Raw genomic sequence first — 10,601 nt, forward strand, 5'->3', positions numbered from 1 at the left:
ACTATTCCTGTATAGTCCAAAGGAAGGAGTGGTGGATATTACTTTGAGTGGAGGGAAATATGATATGTGGAAGCTCTTGAACACAGAAGGAGAAAAAAGCCCAAACATTAGAATAAGAAAATTATTATTATTTGTTAAAGATTTTGCTTATTTATTTGTCAGAGAGAGAGAGCACAAGCAGGGGGAACGGCAGAGGGACAGGGAGAAGCAGGCTCCCCGCTGAGCAAGGAGCCTGATGCAGGACTGGATCCCAGGACCCTGGGATCGCGACCTGAGCCGAAAGCAGCTGCTTAACCGACTAAGCCATCCAAGCATCCCTAGAATAAGAAAATTATTAAAGTAAATAAAACAGGCAATGAGAGATATGGTTATTCAAAACCACCTAACTCTGGGACTAACTCCTGCTCAAGTAGGAAAACCTGCTCTGTACTAGGAGAAAGCTGAAAACAGAGGCTTTTTTTCCTCCCTTCCTTCATGTCTTCCTTCCTCCCTTTATTCCCTCCCTCTCTCTTTCTTCCTCCCTTCCTCTTTTTTTTTATTTTTTCTTCCCTTCTTTCCTTTTTTTCTTTCTTTTTTACTTTTTTTTTTTCACATTTTAGATTCAGAAAGAGAGCTGGCTTTCAAGATGCATCGTCACTAACATTGTAGTACAGAACAAAATTGATGATTACGGATGGTTCCCAAGATAAAAGGTGCCCCCAAAGTTCCAGCATGCCATTTGAAGTGGCAGGTTGTATAGCTATTAAAGCCAATTAGTGGACACATCAGATGGGTCAATGCGATGAGGAAAAACACACTCACAGAAAACTACTGAAGGGCTGAATGACCACGTCAAGAACTGAGTAAGAGTCACAGGAACTCCTCAGGGGGAAATAACTTGTGATTCCTTACTCATGAATCCTGACTATGGAGGAAACAGTACCAAATATTGGAAACTGATTCAGAGCATATGAAGCCTCCTGGAGAACTTGGCTTCAAATCTGCAAGTCACTGTCACCCAACTGGTGCTATAATTGAGTCTTCAAAAGGCTATTCTAGCATTCTAGCAAACCATCTGCTTAAGAATGCTAGAGAACATGGTAAGACCATTGAATCCCTTGAGCCTCACTTTATTTGCTGTGAAATAATGATGAGAAGCAATGCTATGTGGAACACCATGATGGTGGATGAGGAATTCTGTAAGTCTTTGGATGATATTTTAGGCAGAAACATTGGGTGCAGGGAAGGCAAATCTATATTCAGACTGTCTACTTGAATAAGATCAAAATACTTCCCCTTCTAATATGGAAGGAGTCCAATTCAATCAACATGCTACCAGGTAGCTGGCTGATTAACCCGGGGAATGGTGCCATATGTGAAACTCAGTGCTGGTATCGGCTGCTTGTGTACCAAACATTTAGGGGTAGCCATTGTCAGATTGGCTTTGGTGAGTGGAAGTCACATTGCTGAGCCTAGACATAACCTTCATCCCTGCCAACATGGCCGCTGGGCAATTACAGGGAGTGGCTGGGGAAAGAGGCTGACTGATAACCACCAAACAGGTCATCATTCTGTTACTTTGATTATTAAAATTCCCCCTTGTTGAGGTCACCCTTTGAGGAGCATTCACATGGGTCACAAATAACCTCATGTTTTTTGCCCATTCAGAGGATCAATACATGGAACTCTTCAAGTTTCCTTGTCATTGATTTTCAAATCATGTTCTTCCATCTCCCTGACCATCCAGCCAAACTATTGGCTAAACCCCACGAATTGGCATATAATTGCACATCTGATCCTCTCTCCTTCCAAAACTAGGATATTATTTGGCAATAAAAATGAATGGAAGAAACTTGAAAACATAATACTGCATGTAAAATAAAGCCCATCACAAAAGATGCATACTATATGATTTCATTTATATGAAATATCTAGAATTGGCAAATTCATAGAGATACAAAGTAGATTGTTGTTACCAGGTGTTTGAAGGGGAGGGGAGTGAGTGTAACTACTAATGAGCATTAAGTTTTCTTTTTAAAGTGAGGAAAATTTTTTTAAATTAGTGACGTTTGTACAACTCTGTAAGTGTACATAAAACACTGAATTGTACACTTTTAAATAATTAATTGTATGGTATTTGAATTAAATAAGGTCAATAAAATTATTAAATGTATTTTTTAAATGGAAAAACATGGAAAAGAAAAAGACCATCTCCCATGATTTTTTTTTTTTTAAAGGGTGTAGGGTGGGGGCAGAGGGAGGAGACAAAGTGATGTGAGGGGTAAGAAGAATACTGGTGAAATTTAGCTTCTATCCCATTTCCTCCTTGGCTTTTCTATGATGAGTCAATTATCTTGAATTTTTAATATCAACTGTTTTAAGGCCCTGAGTCTAGGATGGAGCACTGCAAGGTGAATTTTTTCACCACCATTAGAAATTCTTCCTAATTTTTATCCACTTTGTAAATTTGCATTTTTGTGTAGTTTAATATGCATATTTGCATAGAGTCTTGTTACCAAACTTCCTGGTCTGGCTATTCTGTTCTGAGTTCTTCTTCTAGTGTTGTTTGCCAACCAAATTAAGATTTTATTTTTCATTATGATTTGACACATTGAACAACCATCTCTTTTGGTAACCCTACAATTATGGAATATTGATCTTACAAATATAATAAATAAATACAGAATAAAAATGGAGACTTAAGATTTAGTTTTCTGAAAGTTAATTAAATGTGAATTTAGTCAATTTAGAGTAATAGGAAATGTTTTTTATTCTGTGTACTTAAAACATACTATAGTGCCTTGTAGATGACACAGCACAGAATTAACTTGCTGAGTTAATGCATTTTACTTATTGAATTAATGCATTTGACTCTTTACATTTTGGTTTATTTCTCCCTCTTTCTCATACTCTGGATTTAAGAATGTTTAACCTAATATTTTATCCTGCTTATTTTATGTAACACTATATCAAGGGTGTGTTCTCATGTTTTTAAATATTCTTTGTAATAATTTATTTCTTAGGGCAGCATAACATTTCTTTGGATTGTTTTAATCAACTTTATTTAAATACCATTTGCATATATTTAAACACATCCACTGAAGCATGTATTTCAAAAGTTTTAATAAATTTATACACCTGTGTAACCTCTATCACAATCAAATTATAGAACACTTCTCTCACCCCCAAAGTTCCCATTCAAACACTCCTACTTTTCCACCTTCCACTGGCCCTAGGAAACTGCTGATTATAGATTAAACCTAGTTTTTCTAAGTTTTCTAAATTTCCATAGAAGTGGAATTCTACAGTCTGACATCTTTTTTTTTTAAAGATTTTATTTATTTATTTGATAGAACAAGAGAGCAGGAGAGCACAAGCAGTGGAAGCAGCAGAGGGAGAGGGAGAAGCAGGACCCCTCCAAGCAGGGAGCCCAATGAGGGGCTCGATCCCAGGACCCTGGGATCACGTACAGTCTGACATCTTTTGTTCAGCATAATGTTTCTAAAATTTACGTGTATTGTTGTGGATATCAGTAGTTCACTACTTCTTATATTTGAATAATATTACATTTCATGAATATACCACAATATGTTTGTTTACTCATTTGTTGATATGCACTTGAATTGTTTCCAGTTTTCTGCTCTTACAGTTATAGTGCTATAAACAATCACCTACATGTCTTAGGATAAGCAAATGTTTTCATTTCTCTTTTGAAAATTTCTGGAAATTATATTACAAGATCATAGGATAGATAGAGGTTTAACTTTATGATCTGTCAAATTGTTTTCCAAAGAGGTTTTACCATTTTAATATTCACACCAGCATAAATGAATACCTAAGTTGATTGACACCCTTACCTACACATGGTATTGTTAGTCTTTTTAATTTTAGCTCTTAATGGGTTTTTCATTGTGGATTTAGTTTTCTATTCTTAGATGAGGAATCACAAACACTTCATCAAGTGTGAACTGGTCATTTGTCTATCTTGTTTTCTGCACTATCTTTTCAAATAATTTGCCCGTTCAGGGGTGCTTGGGTGGCTCAGTTGGTTAGGTGTCTGCCTTCAGCTCAGGTCATGATCCCAGAGTCCTGGGATTGAGTCCCACGTCGGGCACCCTGCTCAGTGGGGAGCCTGCTTCTCCCTCTCCCTCTGCTGCTCCCCTGCTTGCACTCTCTCTCTGTCAAATAAATAAATAAAATCTTAAAAAAAATAAAAATCCTTTCTTGGTCATCTTTGTTGTTGTTGTTGTTGTTTTGTGGGTTGTGATTAGGAAGAACAGAGACTCTGTATTCTGGAAAGCTGGCAATGGTCTATTTCTTGACCTTGGTCCTAGTTACATGGGTAGCTTTTTTTGTTTGTTTGTTTTTTAATTTACTTTAATTTTATTATGTTATGTTAGGCACCATACAATACATCATTAGTTTTTGATGTAGTGTTCCACGATTCATTGTTTTTGTATAACACTCAGTGCTCCATGCAATACATGCCCTCCTTAATCTTTGTTGTTTTTATTATTAAATTGTAAAAGTTTTTTTCAGAACTGTCAACACAAATTCTTTGGCCAAATTGTATATAAATAGCAACACACATACACATACATGCCCACACATACATAATATTTTTCAGAGGAAAATTTAATTTTGATAAAGTTCAGTTTATCATTTTTTTCTTTCATAATTCATGCATTCCATGAATTCCAAAGGATTACACTTTGCTGATTGAGTGTTGTGGTACAGGTATTGAAAATCAATTGGCCATGTATGCATAGCTCTATTTCTGGACTTTAGTCCATTGCCTTCCTCTATAACCAATACAAAACTGTCTTGATTTCTTTAGTTTCATATTAACTTGTTAAATTTATGCCTAAATATTTCATGATTTTGATGCCACTTTAAATGGATCACTTCTACATACATTAAGACTTTTAAAAATTTTCCTCAAACTAGGTCACCCAGTGAAATGTATTGTTTTTACTTTTAATGTCTCTGTCTTTAAAGGTATCTGTCTTACTGTTGATGTCCTCTCAGTCACTAGAATCTGAGATATTTGAGAGCACGGAACACACTGTACTCACTGCTTATAAGCAGCAGAGCAAGAAGATGGTACCAGTTATGAATAAATGAATGAATGAATGACTTAGAGATGTTATTCTTTGGGAAGTGGAAAGGGACTTACAGTTCATGTAAATCTAAAAGTTATTAAGAACAATTGCAATCTGGGGCACCTGGGTGGCTCAGTCTGTTGAGCAACGGACCCTTGATCTTGGATCAGGTCTTGATCTCAGGGGTCCTGAGTTGGAGTCCCACACTAGGCTCCACACTGGGTGTGGAGTGTACTTTAAAAAAAAAAAAAAGAACATTTGCAATTACAAGAAATACCAAAATTTGTTTGGCAGACAAATATGGAATATCCATTAATATGATGTGAGGATGTTAAATGATTGTAATATAAATTATTTCTGTATTTCGTATAAATATGAAATGACACTTGAAATTTATTTGATCCATACATCTACAAAATGCTTCTTTTTGGAACAAAAAGGTTTCTATAGAGATTTAAGAGTCTAAAATAATTTTCTGTTATTACAAACTATAGGGTTCTGCATCTGAAAATTTTTCTATAAGGCTATTTAGAGTCACAATGTTTTTAAAGATATCCTTGTGATTTATCATTGCTTTTACTCTACTTTTATCTTTTAAAATCTTAATTATAATTCTATGTTTAAAATCTGGTGGTAATTTCATGATTCACAACTGAGTTGAAGATTCAGATTTATTTCTATACCTCATGTAATGCTATCTGAGGTTATTGACCTTGGTATATTTTATTACAATCATAAAAATTTTTCTGTTATTGACTTTAATATATTTGCCATTTATCTTCTTAAAACTATTGGAAGATTAACTCCAAAACACATTTAAAATATTTTTCCTCCTTGCAGTGCCTCTTGGTTTTTTCTTTTTTCCCTTTTTTTTGTTTTATTTGCTATATGTTTCATAAAATATATTCTGATGCTTGTGCATGTAACAAAATGTGACTTACTGATTGCCAACCCCAGAGTTTTCTGTCAGTCTTGATTTTGCTCAATTTAACAGTGGCCTTGCACACAGTCGATCACAATATTCTTACCATTTGACTTCATGGGGTAGCAGTGATTTCTCATCTTGCATCTTATCTTTCCAATCATCCCTTTTGCCTCTGTAGCAAAGACACTTCCTAAGATTCCTAATATGCCACTTAGAGTATATAATTAATGATGAGGGTTGGTTGAAGCACCATGGGGGGCTCCTCACTCTCTACTGTGTGTCCTGAACTCAGTCTATACAGGGCTTTGATAGCAATAGAAGAACAGGGAGCATTATATAGAGAAAGAATGTGTTATTTAATCATAATGTGTTTCTTCATAAATATTCCATGTTCAGAATTCTGAATTTCTGTTGCTGAAGCAGACAGTAGTTTCTATGGCAGATAGAAACTTCTTATCTTTCTTTTTAAAAGGAAAGACTAGACTTTCCTTCAATTGACAAAGCTTTTAGAGCAAATACATGTCAATATTAACAAATTTAATATAATTAGTACATTGATCTTCTATATGACAAGGCAATGCATTATTATACACTTATAATGGGTGTAAAAAAAGTACCTGCAGAGAGACTCAAAGCATGCTTGAACAGAACAAAACTCAATTGTAAGATGTTGTTTATTTCCTTTTTTAATAAACTATGACATATATATAAATGCACTGTTCTATTTGCAAGATGGCCTTTCAACTAAAATATACTACGTGAGCCAAAATCAGTAGCTCAGTTTATTCATCCAGTTTCTTGGCGTTTGCCTAGATAATTTATATCTATTAAGTGACACGAATGTTATAATAGATATAAATTTTAAACCAATCAATTAAATAATTAAAGGCCTTGAGATATTTGGATTTATCAGGGTTGCAATGTCAATAAAGAATGAAATAGGGTGATATTGAAATTTCCTCTTTCTGTTTGCTAACTTTCCTTATCAATTCAATCAGCTATCATAAGTTATTGAGTTTATTGACCTCTCCAGTACAGCTCATTTTTAAAAATTATATTTGAAGAACTTAATAGGTGAGAATTATTTTGGAACCACAGCATTTATGAAGTGGAAGGAACAGAGTTATAGGCATTAGAAGAATCAGGTCAAAAAATAGTTCTTCCATTTATCAGTTGTGTGACCTAGTCCTAAACACTTGATGTGCTCCAGAATTGAAAGATGAGCATAAAATAATTTATGTATATAATGGATCTTTGTAAGGATTATACATATTTAATTGTGAAAGTTCTTTGGAATTTTATGATTGAACGAGAAGTCTAAGGAATTATTCTACTCCACAACAACCATACCTGAATTGGGACATAATTTTCAGGTCATAATAAAGGTAATAGAAGTCCCTAAGGACCATCCTTCAAACAAATGAACAAGTAAACAAACATGAACTATGCCTTGGGGGGTCAGAGCCAGGACTTTGTGATCAAAGGATAGGCTTCCATGGCTGGGAGTGGAAGCAGAATCAGGAGCGAGCTGGGAAGGATGCATAAATACCTATGCCTGAGAAACTGAGAAAATGAGATGTGAGTGGTGGGGAGTCAGCACAGCAGAGGGTCAGAGTAAAGGTGAGCATTCTGGGACTGCAGGAATCCAAAGGCATAGTTCTTCCCTGTGACATGGAGCATTGCTATGAGATTTTAAAATTTAGAACACTAATGTGGAGAATCTGAGCCTGAAACTCCCATCTGAGTCCTATAAATGGCTCTTAGTTGGGAGCACATTCTGGAACCATGAAAGACTATGGACTCTGAGAAACAAACTGAGGGTTCTAGAGGGGAGGGGAGTGGGAGGATGGGTTAGCCTGGTGATGGGTATTAAGGAGGGCACGTTCTGCGTGGAGCACTGGGTGTTATACACAAATATATCAAAAACTAATGATGTAATGTATGGTGATTAACATAACAATTAAAAAAAAAGAAATCTGTTAGGGGGGTCCCAGCTCCAGCATCAGGAGGAGGAGAATCGAGGGTGAGTTTAGAGCTGAGAGACAATAACAACATCAACTTACTAGAAATGCACATTCTTGGGCCTCACTCCAGACCTGATGAATCAGAAATGCTGGGGATGCCGGTCAGCAATTTGTGTTAAGAAGCACCCCCAGGTGAGTCAGGTACAAGTTTGAAAGCCAGTAAACTAGAACACTAAGCTTCCAATCTCTTCATTTGCTGATATTCACACTTGCTAATGATTTGTTCTTTAAGAATGAGAAAATGCTACTTTTCAGAATCTAGCTGTGATGCCCCTCTGCTTCTAGGACAAATTCAAATTATATAAGACTTTGGTTTCTTTATGAATTAAGTAGGAATGATACTCCTACTTAGGGTTTTGACTTTTTTTTAATTTATAAACAGAGTATCTTTTGAGCAATAAAATATAAAAACTGGAAAAAAAAGAAATAGCTGAAGAAAACCTTTCTGGAGGAAAGAACCACACAGACCCACACAGAGTAAGCTTTATATACAAAAATAATTCTTGTTCATGTGCACTAGTGGACATCCACAAAAATATTTAAAGTAACACTCTTTGCAAGAGCAAACACTTTAAAAGCTTTCTGAGAGAACAACTGAAAAATAAACAATGGAAAACTATATGGTGAAAATTAATGAACCCCATGTACATTCAGCAAGATGGCTGAATCTTACTAAGGTAATATTGCAAGTAGCGAAGGATCTCTTTCACCAGGGGAAGACTAGATAATTCAAACCAATGCTTCTACTGAAAATAACTAGAAAAGCTGAGTAAAAAATAATAATCATCTATGGAGGACATCTAAGAGCAAACAAAGCAGTACAAATTATAGGCACTACAGTCACAAAAATGAGAAAAAAAATTAAAGAGGTCAGTCGAACATTTGGGCTCTTTTTCTGTAAGAGCTTTTGCCTATTCTGGAACTTTGGGAGGCTGAGAAAATAAGAAGCTATCCAGGGATTTTTATGTCCTTTAAATTCTGGAGGGTAAAACATGGGGTCTAGAGCCTACCAAAAACCAAGAGAGAGGTGGGGAGAAAGAGATTAAGTTAGGGAGAGAGAGAGAAACAGATAGAGAGAGACATAGAGAGAATCTGATTAAACTCCTAAACAGAAACACAAGGTCACTCACAACATATGAATATATGCCAACTTAGAAATATACACCTACTTGAAGATATGCTTCAAACATAAATTAAATGAATGTTTGACCAGCAGGTACTCTGAAGTGTCTCTTACAGGCAGAAAGAAAATGACAACAGATTCAAGTTTGAAAACACAGATAGGAAAAAGAATGGAAAATATAAATATGTAGACGAACCTAAATATATGGGTAGGTTACAAAATATATGATACCTTATTCTGAACACGTGTGTATATGCATAATAAAACAAGAATGCGTAAACTATGAGGGGAATGAAGAGTTAACACATTCTAAGTTCTTTACATTGGCCAGGGAGAAATAAAATGTCAATTTTTGATAAACAAGTATGTATGTTGTAATTTCCAGGATAACCACTAAGAAGAGAGTGGAAGAGTAATAGCCATCATAAATTATTCTAAAAAGTAAGAAATGCATAAATAATCAAGAGAAGTTTATCCCAAATATAAGCTACTTACAAGAAACATAGCTGAAATATACATCTTCAAAAAAGTGGAAAATAAAATAATGAAAAAAGATATGCTGTACAATATATGAACCAAGGGAAAGCTAGTATAACTATGTAAATATCAAGGAGAATGGAACTTAAATTAATATAAAAAAATAAAATATTACTAAAGAATAAAAGGTGGCTCAGTTGGTTAAGCTCTGCCTTCAGCTCAGGTCATGATCTCAGAGTCCTGGGATCGAGTCCCACATCGGGCTCCTTGCTCAGTGGAGAGTCTGCTTCTCCCTCCCCTTCTGTCTCTCCCCCTGCTTGTGCTCTCTTTCATTCTGTCAAATAAAGAAATAAAATCTTAAAAAGAAAGAATAAAAGGACAATTTATAGAGATATAATTTAATTCAACAGCAGTATATATAAATTGTATATTTGTATGCTTTACACAGTGAATGAAGAGGAATTATTAAAATTATATCAGCAAGATAAGGTAATAGATAAGTACATGTTTAAAAAATACATTTCCAAAATATCAAATATAAGGAAATAATTATAGTGCTTGCTTATAAAATAAAAGTCCTCATTTAAGACATTATTTCACATAGTATATTGTTACAATAATTAAAATAAGCCTTTAGTCATATGATGCCTTACAAATTATTCATGAAAATACAGAAAAAACTTCACAAGAACATGTATATTGATAATTATCATTATACATAATAGGTATAGATTAACAATATTTATAGAGTACATTAATTGCAGAGAATTAAAAACACAGTATACAGAAATATCTCTCATTTTTCTAGGTCTATCTTTATTTGGTTACTTCTTACTTAGCATAATGTCAAATGCAGTTTATTACATTTTTTATTTTAGATTTGAAAAATCTTTCAAAGAACACACTAACCTTTGTCAAAGATAACAAAATGTCAACTTTGTAACTTAAAATCATTTTAGCATTTTATTCTA

This window comes from Eumetopias jubatus, unplaced genomic scaffold, assembly GCF_037043125.1.
Source record: "Eumetopias jubatus isolate StellerSeaLion01/CBP00866 unplaced genomic scaffold, mEumJub1_p1.0 scaffold_12, whole genome shotgun sequence".
NCBI lineage: Eukaryota > Metazoa > Chordata > Mammalia > Carnivora > Otariidae > Eumetopias > Eumetopias jubatus.